We start from the raw sequence: 10,581 nt of genomic DNA, 5'->3' as shown, positions 1-10,581 counted from the left end.
GTGCAGTGTGAGCGTGTGTATGTATGTATGTAGCTAAAGCAGTTGTATGTGAACATCTCTTGTTGGAAAAAAGCAGCAGGGGTTCATCTCTCTCTCACTCTCTCACTCACTCACTCTCTCTCAATCTCTCTCACTCACTCACGTGGCTGCTCCCACTCCACTCAAGCACTATTGTTTTTTTTTTTTTTATCAATGCTGCTTTTTGTATGAGTCTTTTTTTTCTGGAATCTGAGAGGCCCTTTTTCATTTGGGGTTTGTGAAACTTAAATGGGTTTATTTTGATTACCTCTGTTTTTGATGACTGATTGTACGTCCCCTGTGTTAAGGAGCGAGTCTGTTATTTGTACGTAACAGTAGTTCATAAGAGAGAGGACTACAGTGACATCTCAGTATGTTTCTTTGTCATCATCATCATTCCACTTTATATGAAAACAAGGAAAACGAACAAAAAAGGGACGTTTTGTTTCCTGTAAGACTTCATGGTGGCACCCGTCCTGTGGGGCCAGCATGAGCTCTCTTCTGTGAAGAGGACGGTACCTCACAAGGCTACTCGTAGTTGTTGTTTGTATGTACCACAATCTGAATGCCCGTTCCAATGGCATCATCTATCTTTGAGGTGTTTTTTTTTTAGTCCCACCTGGAAGAATGAATAATAATAATAAAAAAAAACGTATGACAAATGTTTAATAAACCCAGGGCATTAAGTGTTTGACCAGCACAACTCCTTTCTGTGTCATTTCTCGGATATTCTTTGAACAAATACAGCTTTTTCTCTACGTCACCCCTGCAGTTTCATGCATCAAGTCTTAATGAATTAAATTTAAAAAAAAAATTTTTTTTATTTTTTTTGAAAGATTCCTTCATTATTGGTGGGTTGGATCTAGTCAATGGGTTTTATTTCTTTCTCAGGTTAAATTTTATGAAAGTAAACTTATCCAGATTTTAGAACATATGTTGGTGAATTCAGTGATCCATGAATGAATCGTTCATTGTGAACCCGATTATCGGAAAGATCAGACACAAATGGATTATTTATAAATCAAACATCTGCCCTAGCTCTGTTTGGTATGAAATGAACTTTCATTTTGGTTTGTTGCTTGAACTATGCTGTCATATGGCTTCAGAAGATTTCAATAATGGCAGTCATGGATACTTTTATCATTTTGTTTGATAGCCCCTGCCCTCTTTCCATTTATCTGCAAAAGAGTGGCCAGGATATTATTTAAAAAATATATAATTATTTGTGATTCACAGCAGAAAGAATCAAGCAGGTTTGGAAGTCAATTTTTATTTTTGGGCAACCTGTTCCGTGAAGTAATGCAAATTAATAAACATTCACAGAGACTTTGCTTTGTTTTATTTTTCACAATATTGCAAAATTAAATCAGTGATAACATGCTACTACAACTAAATCCTATCTAGTGAATTACTGACACTATATTTTGACTGTATATCCAGAGGAGAACTGGCCCGCTGGTGTAGCCTGGTTTCTCCCAAGGCTTTTCTTCTCCATTATCAACTCTCGGATGAATCCTCATCGCAAAATAATTAGGCTAATAACCCCAACTTAAAATTACAAGTATAACCAATTTTTTTCTGCATACAAATAGTACACTCGTAATCACAATATATAAAATTGAGCAAATCCCAACTGCTTGATTGTTTGTATCATCAAATGTTAACTATTCAATCACCCAGCTCTAAACTACCAAAAAATTAAGCATCAACATCATGAAACGCTGTAAAGCTGATTTGAAACAATATGTATTGTGAAAAGAGTTAAATAAATAAATTGACTTGACAACTATTACAACACCTAACTGCATTTTATATGCATTTGGGTGATGTCGTCTTCTCCATCCACAGCTCTAAGTGAAGATGCTGCTTTTGTAGCTTTCTCCTAGTTAGCACGCTGTACCATTCGTTTTAAAACAAGGACCTTAAAAATGGAGAGAGACAAGAGATCAACTGTATAAATATATGTGATCATGCACTATTATAACATAAAATATTCAAATGGAAATCTTGTATAAATCATACAAAGTAAATCTTTTTTGTTTCTGGCTGGTATCATTTTACAGTTCTCATCGTTATCTATGCATTCATTTGTTAATCTTAGTTTTTACTTACATCCGCAAAGTCTCCATAGAAAAGCCCTGAGAACTCAAATGAATCATCACCTTCTGGTTGGAGCCAAGTGTACATTTTTGAGATTGTTTATGGCGAACCAACCTTCATAACCAGAAAGCACAAAGCATAGCATCACTGCAGAGTCATTAACAAACCTGACATCTGCTTTTAATAGAGAATAATCACTGTAATAACAATTGCGGGAGAAACAGACCAACATTTAAGTAGGTATTCACAGGTAATGAACTAAGAGATTGCTCCTCAATTGGGTTTGTTCCTCACAAAATATTATTATGTAACTTCAGAAGACTTGGAATATGCTGCACAAGTCTGTGGACATCTTTCATGGTGTTTTGAAGCTTAAAAGCTCTAGTCTCTATTAAACTGCATGGAAAAAATACACAAGTTTATTTACTGATGCAAAAAGTACACCAATACAAACCCTTGAACTCTCATAACACAGCCTGGTCTTGTACGCGACCTCTGCAAGATCTTTATTCCTTCCTCCAGTAAAAAGCCAGCATCTACCCTAGTTGTACAGATAAAATGATAGATTTTAGGAATGGATACACTTAATACTTTGCTTTTGACACATTCATTTGAACAATTCCATAACAATTTAAATGGATGTTACCAAGATATCTTCTGAGTTGTTCCACAGAATAAAGTTAGGTTTTGAATTTTCATTTTTGTGTGGACCATTCCTTAAAATATGACCTACACAATAGTTGCTAACAACAGAAAAATGTATACAAACAGGACAGAAGGTGATTTGAGATCTTTTCCTTACTTGAGTTCTGTTAGACTGGGGCAGTTCTGGATGATTTGAAGGGTCCAAACAGACCATCTCTGTGTCAAGCGGTCTACTTTTATTTCCATCTTTTACAATATTGATTATAATTTATAAATAGATTGTTGGCAGCTAAATCAATCTGTCTGTCTGTCTGTCTGTCACCATACAGCATTAACACAACTTCATTAGCAGATATGCAATACATTTTTTTCTAATACAATGCACAAATTTTAGCATTGCACCTGATTACACATGAAAATGCTGAATACATTATCAAAAAAATATCATACTTAATATTATTAGCATCTACTAATGTACAACATATTTTTCTTACCAGGTGCTAGTGTTGTCAAAAATATCGATATTTCGATAAATATCGATACTGAAATATCTGAACGGTACCAATATTAATTTCCCGAAGTATGGATACACCTACTAGCCGAGCTGTACGTGACCGCACTCGTCTCCTTCGCTCTGGTTAAATAGCAAAAGTGAAGTGAATAGAAAGATGACTGCTCTGGTTGTTAAAGAACACAGCAGGAGCGCTATCTGTAGGGATCTATGATCTCCGCGATGCAGAGAACGCGCACGGAATCCAGTCAGAAACACGGAATTGACAGTTTAACGCGGAATGTCACGGAATTTGTCAAAGTTTGGATGAATTAATCAAAAGTAGGTCATTACATTTAAATCAAATCGTGATATGGACTAGTATCTGTAAATATTAAGCTGCAAAAGTGGATTTAAATATGAATCCTGCATGTTCTGCGCATCTCTGTGTGAATGTGCTGCACGTCCGGTTGTGTTTACTAATGTGGCGCTCGCGGTGATTTCAGCGTCTGCCGTCTCAATGAGGACATAAATACATCAACAATATCTCCAGAACTGATCTGAAAGGCACTTCACGAGCATTTTACCATTTAATTTGAGTAAAACTAGCATCATATCATACACACACAGAACTTTAGAAGTATTCCCGGCAACCCGTCAAAATAAAAGTTCGGTTTAACTTTTAGACCGTGTGCCAGAAATAGGCTATATTACTATTATTTAGTACAATGTACATAATACTACTACTGTTAATTTTTTTTAAAGAAATAATCACAAAATATTTTAATTTTAATAGTAAATCCCCTTCATTTGCCAAAAATGTAAATGTTTAATTTTCATTAATTCAAATATAAATGAATTAAAATAGTTTTATGTCTTCATCTGATATCCAGTAAAATTTAAATACACAACACAGAATTTCTGAGGGGGAAAACACATTTCATAAGGCTACTGTAAGAATAAATAAAAATTGTTTGTATGCATTCAAATAATAGACATGCTAAAACACAGAATTTGTTAAGAATAAAACATAAGGTGAGAAAAAAATAAAACATTTCATACGGCCCTAAACGTGTCATTTTTGTTACACTTTTAATAAATTCAATGTTAAATTGTATAATTTTCATGATTTTAATGAATTAGACATGCTTTTAGATTAATAGCATTTAATTGGACCATTAAAAAAAAAGAGTCCAGAAAAATTCAAACGGAAAAAAACGGAATCCAGAAAAATTAAAATGGAAAAAATTGAATGTAGAAAAAAATAAAACTGAATTTGGGGAAAAATAAAACGGATTTCATAGGGCCCTATATCTGGAAATATTTTGGTTATGAAGCAAATGAGAATATCAACAAACAGAACTTTGGATTTTAATACATGTATTAGTAAACGTTAGTTTCAATTAACATAACTAAGATTAATAAAAGATTAATAAATAAATCAACAAATGCAGTACCTTAAGACACTTTTTTGTTCATGTAAAATATACCGCATGTTCTCGACTTGTTACATTTATCTTTAAATTAAAAAAATTACCCCCTTAATATTGTGGCAGTTTTTTTCTCCGTGGTATCGAAAATGGTATCGAGTAATTTTAGCAATTTACAGTAACTCCCCCACCCTACTCTATGTAATAAAACGCAATATATAAATAAAAATAAAATAAAGCATTACATGGACCTAAAACAGAACATAAATACAGACCATAGAGTAGACAGTCATTTTATGTATTGCATATTTGCAGTATATACACAAATCAAATTCTAATGGAAGTGAGAGAGACAAACTCTTAATACTTACCAGAAATAATTGTTAATTTCTTCATACAATTGCATGCTTTTATTTCAGTAAATAAAACATGATTTGACAAATGATATTAAGTATTTTGCTAGCACAATAATCTAAACAGCAGTGAGCTAACATAAATGGCTTCAGTAAGCAGGAGACGGGGCTCGATTCTTCAAAGCTTTACTAATGTACCATTTGTAGTTTCTTTTGTTAAACTGTAACAAAACAAGATAAAGGTATGAACCATAGACTGTAAAAAATATGGACGTTGTGTCCGTGACGTCACCCGTAGAGTTCTTTTGAAACCTAAAGTGGGCGTAGCCGACCGTCGCCATCTTGGCAGCGCGTCACTCCCAGATAAATGAAAATGGGCAAAGAAGCGGTACCTGGGTGGAGCTGAGGTGCCTGGTGCTGAAACCACGCCCACCTACCTCGACGCAAATCGCCGGCGGTTGATTTTGAATTTTGAGCCAAGCAAGCTTACCATTGAGGTAAATTAACCTGAACCTACACAACAAAACTTGAAATAAATGTATGTTATTGATATTAAACTACACAAGGTTGAAAACGCTGCAGCACTTTTGATACATGCGGTAACGTTTATTTTCAACACTAACGTTAGATGACTTGCAGAAAACATTAACAGTTGCCGTGATTCATGAATAAGAATATTAACTGTATTTAAAAACTTACTTCTCAAATAAACTATTTGAAGCAAATCAATTAACCTGAATTTATGAGTGTATATAACGTAGTGGGGAAGTCGTGGCCTAATGGTTAGAGAGTCGGACTTGTAATCCGAAGGTTGCGGGTTCGAGTCTCCGGCCGGCAGGGATTGTAGGTGGGGGGAGTGAATGTCCAGCGCTCTCTCCACCCTCAATACCACGACTGAGGTGCCCTTGAGCAAGGCACCGAACCCCCAACTGCTCCCCGGGCGCCGCAGCATAAATGGCTGCCCACTGCTCCGGGTGTGTGTTCACGGTGTGTGTGTGCACGTTGGATGGGTTAAATGCAGAGCACGAATTCCGAGTATGGGTCACCATACTTGGCTGAATGTCACTTCACTAAATAAGATTCGTAGCGTTTAGATTCGTATTAGCCAACATAAAAATGTTATTACCATAGGTTATTACCCATTTACCTTAGTTAATTTTTTACAAGCTGTGTATTTTTTTAGTGATCGATTTTGAGGTGATGGCCACCCGGGATCCACGTCCAGATTTTCCTGATAAGGCAGAAATGAGTTTGAATTAATCTGCCATTTTTGATCGTTCAGATAAGAGCAATACACCATTCGAATCTGTGACCATGAGAGTTATCTCTATAGAAACCCTGAAGTGTCCACTTTCAAATGAAGTAAGTCATATCGAAAACATCGAATATTCTGTGATGAAGTAATCCGTATGAAACCAACACGATGTTCAGTCTGTCCCGTCTAACTCATTATTTTTAATGAGATCCCGCCCCCTCGTGTTCACATGTAAATAACCACGTGACCCGCGCGCGCGGAGCATAAACAAAGCGTCAGTGACGAGTTCATCGCTGATACTTTCTGGAAGAAGACGCGCTGAGTAAAGGCTGGATTTCCCTCAAAATAACAGCAAGAGTTCATCAAGTAGAGAAGATCGATCTGATAAGTAAGTAATGTTTATGTTTTGCATTAGTTAACGTGTTATTGTGACATAAACTTGAACACATTACTAGATGGGTTTTTCCCAAACTAGAACACGATAAATGCTACGCATGTAAGAATGTTTAGACCATGTTTATTATTAATAATATCTGTTCAAAAATATATTTTAATAGCGTGCTAAACGATAACAATTAGTTCGCAGATATAAAATATATTTTTTATAGTGCAAAGTTCATCCTTTTATAGTATAAAGCATGAGTGAGTCTATGACTACAGAATCATATATTTTATACTATAAAATCATACATGATGTTCAGGATGGCTATATGACTACAAAATCATAGTTGGGTTTTCCCCAAACTATAATTCCTGACTAAAATTTTTGAAATCCAGTAAAACATTTTGAATATGATGGGCAATTAATTTTCTTTAAATTTCTTATGGCGCCAGTATGTTTTCATGCTCTATATAAAACAAAAGTAATATGAGAGTACATTGTAACATGATGAATGCTACGAGTCTAAGTATGTTTACAACATGTTTATGATTAATAGTCTACTCTGTTCAAAAATTAGTATAATTGCATGCTAAACAATAATAATTAGTTTCTGAAAAACAAAATGTCTTTTTTTTTACGATAATACAAAGCATGAATGAGTCTATGACTACAAAACCTATATATATATATATATATATATAAATATAGGTGCTCCTGATATAAACATGCTCACAAATGTTTTTTCTCTTTTTTTGGTTGTTTGTATTTTATTGAATCAGACACCTGCACCACAGATGATGAATCCTGCTGACTTTCAGTCTCTTCCAACTGTTTTCCTCTGAGAGCGCTGCACTAACATCAGAAGTTCAGTTTCTTGAATCCATGGAAAATAGCAGAAACACTTAAATAACAGGTATGATTTATTTGTTTCACTTGTTGAACAGAATCTGTTGCAGGAACGACTCAAAGTCTGTTCACATCTCTGTGGTTAGATCAGTGTGCATAATAATGTGTATTTGACCCTCATTGTGTATGTTTTCATTACACTGTGTTGTAAATAAAATACAAATAATTTAAAAACCCCATTTTGTCAGTCTCCTCACTCTGTCTTACCTGCCTCAGTCACAGTCACACTGATGGGCCATTAGCAGCTTTAGGGGAGGGCCCTTTGTCTCTCAGGTGAAAATCACTTAATATTCAAGCCCATTACCACTCCCTCGCATATTGACTTTCAATCACAAAACATGTCTTTAAAAATTTAAATCAATGTATTGTTTTCTGTGAATGAGTAAGCTGAATCATTTTCACATAATTGTTAAGTAAATATTCTAGCCTACAAGATCTGGTTCTCAAAAGTCTTGTAAACAATTGTTCTGTATGTGTTTTATGGTCTTATTTCAGTGACTTCAAAATTTAAGTTTTTCACTAACCACGCATAAACGTTGTTTTCTCAAAAACACAATCATGTACACAAATGCTGCTAACATAACATTGTAGCCCGGTTTGTGCTGTTTACAGTGTTATTAGACTTTAGCCATTTATATTTTTATAAGCAACTGAAAAAAAGCACAAATGTCAGGGCATGTCGAAAGTTCTCCAGGCCCCCAAAACACCCTCAGGGCCATATATATATATATATATATATGTCGCCAGCTGTTTTTATGTGCAATAATATTCAAACATTTGTCTATGATGCATTTTTGCTATGCGCAATTCAGAAGCCAGATCGCGCTCACGCGAGGAGCTTCAGCACACGCAACATGAAAGTCCTGTTTAATTATGATAGAAGAGAGAACCAACTATTCAAACATCTGCTCACACTTTAGGCCTGTGGCTGTTATATTAAGATAAGTATATATATATTTTTTTTTTCGATTTTGGCTTCCAAGGATTATAGCCGCATTTCTTCTAGCACAACTCCCTTCCCTTCATAGCGGCGCAGATTCGTTCCTCCGAACCAAAACTTAACATCTGAATCAGCTCAGTCAGTGATTGTTATAAAATGCCGTCTTTACTGTTGCTACATTGCAGGACATATTTGATAGTAAACCGTTGAAAGTACAATCTGCACAAGTGATGCTGTTCAGGCGCGGCGGCGTGCTCCAAAACGGACAAGCAAAGTACACTTTGAGCTTCGGGCGCAAAAATATGCCAAAAAATACACAATGTGTCAAAATGGCCGGTTATGAGAGTCTTCACTTTTATGTTTTAAGTGGACGAGAACAGTTGGGAGAAAATCCGATGCGTGTCAGTATATTGTCTTAAAGTATCAGACTGGTGCTTGAGCCATCGATGTTAATCAAAGAACAAAATGCAAAGAGAAAATCACCCACAGCTCTTAATCTGAACAACGTTATAGCTTTAATAAACATAAATCTATCAGTACATACAGTGAAAACTATGCAGTGCTCATTTACATTTGATTACTTTTGTAACTATTACTTACCTGAACATTAATATTAGTAGACCTTCATGGAAAAATGAAAGCACTGTTTATTTCATTTCGTTTGTGTGTTTGTTTTATTGTATTTGTCAGGTTGTTTTACTTTGTTTCTTTGTTTATGTTGTTACTGTATCTTATCTTATGTATATAAAACACTAAAAATACCTGCACACTGGTGCATTTACAAATTGATGAAGTGCAGGCATATTTAGTGTTTTATATACATAAGATAAGATACTGTAAGAATATGAACAAAGAAACAAAGTAAAACAAAAAGTACCGATAAGAATACCGTTAAAGTACCGGATCAATAAGCAGTATCGGTAAGAGTAGTAATACCGTTAAAACCTTAACGATACCCATCCCTAGCGAGGTCAGCAGCGTCCAGCTCGTGAACGCCATGAAGGAGGACCTGCACCAGCTTAAACTCCGGCACCCGGGCATGGAGATCATGTTTTCAGCTGTGATCCAGAGGTGCCGGTGGGAGGCTGGTGCCAATCCGGTGAAAATTAACAAGGCGAAAAATTTTGTTAACGGTGTTATGGCTACATTTGTTCGTAGCTTAAATGGTGCCATGATTGAGCACCCTCACATTAGACAAGACAGTCCTGGGCTATTTTTGAAAGATAATAAAATAGCATCCACTGGTCCAGCCTGAGATGTTCTTGATCACCTAGAGGAAAACTTTACACAAACAAATAGATAGTTACCTCCATCACAGACTACTGTCAAGTAATATAACTTAAATTACTACCGTGTCAAAAAGTTTGTAACATTAATAAATGTATTTCAGCTTAATAATTTGTGGCGGACATCACAGCTAGTCCTCATTCTGTTTCATTGTACTGTCTATTGAGTAATTACAGGTTAATTTCCTACACATATCTTTGAGGACATGTCAAAAAAATACTTCCAATATAGTCAGTGTTAGTAAATGTTACGCTAAATTATTAAATGAAGGCGTAACATTATATGACAACGTTTCAGACGTTTTATACGTTACAGTCCATGGATTCAAGCTAACGTTACAGCTAATCACAGTCTGTTGGATCTTGGAGTGTAATAAAGTTTTAAATGCAATTATAAATAATAAATAAATTATTCAAAATAAAATGAATAAATGAAATTATATTAGAATTTCACTCACCGGAAAAAAATGTAGTCCAGGCTTCTTCTGGGACGATCTGTTAATACAATTAACCCCACAGCAAGTCATTATGACAGTGAAATAATCCCGACACGGCAAACACGGCAGAAATGCTAAGATTAGTGGCTGGAATTTATTTATTTTTACGATAAATTAGCTGAGGTAACGTGATGGCTAACAGACAGCAGACACAAGGCTAATGACCACAGCGGAATCCACCTGTCACTCAAACGTGGACACACCCTTATAGGGCTGGGTATCGTTCAAAAATTTTCAATATCGATACCGATACCTTGAGTTCGATACCGGTTCCTGAAC

The sequence above is a fragment of the Barbus barbus genome, assembly GCF_936440315.1.
Source record: "Barbus barbus genome assembly, chromosome: 15".
Taxonomy (NCBI): Eukaryota; Metazoa; Chordata; class Actinopteri; order Cypriniformes; family Cyprinidae; genus Barbus; species Barbus barbus.
The sequence above is the reverse complement of the archived record's forward strand: the minus strand, read 5'-3'. Positions refer to the sequence as shown.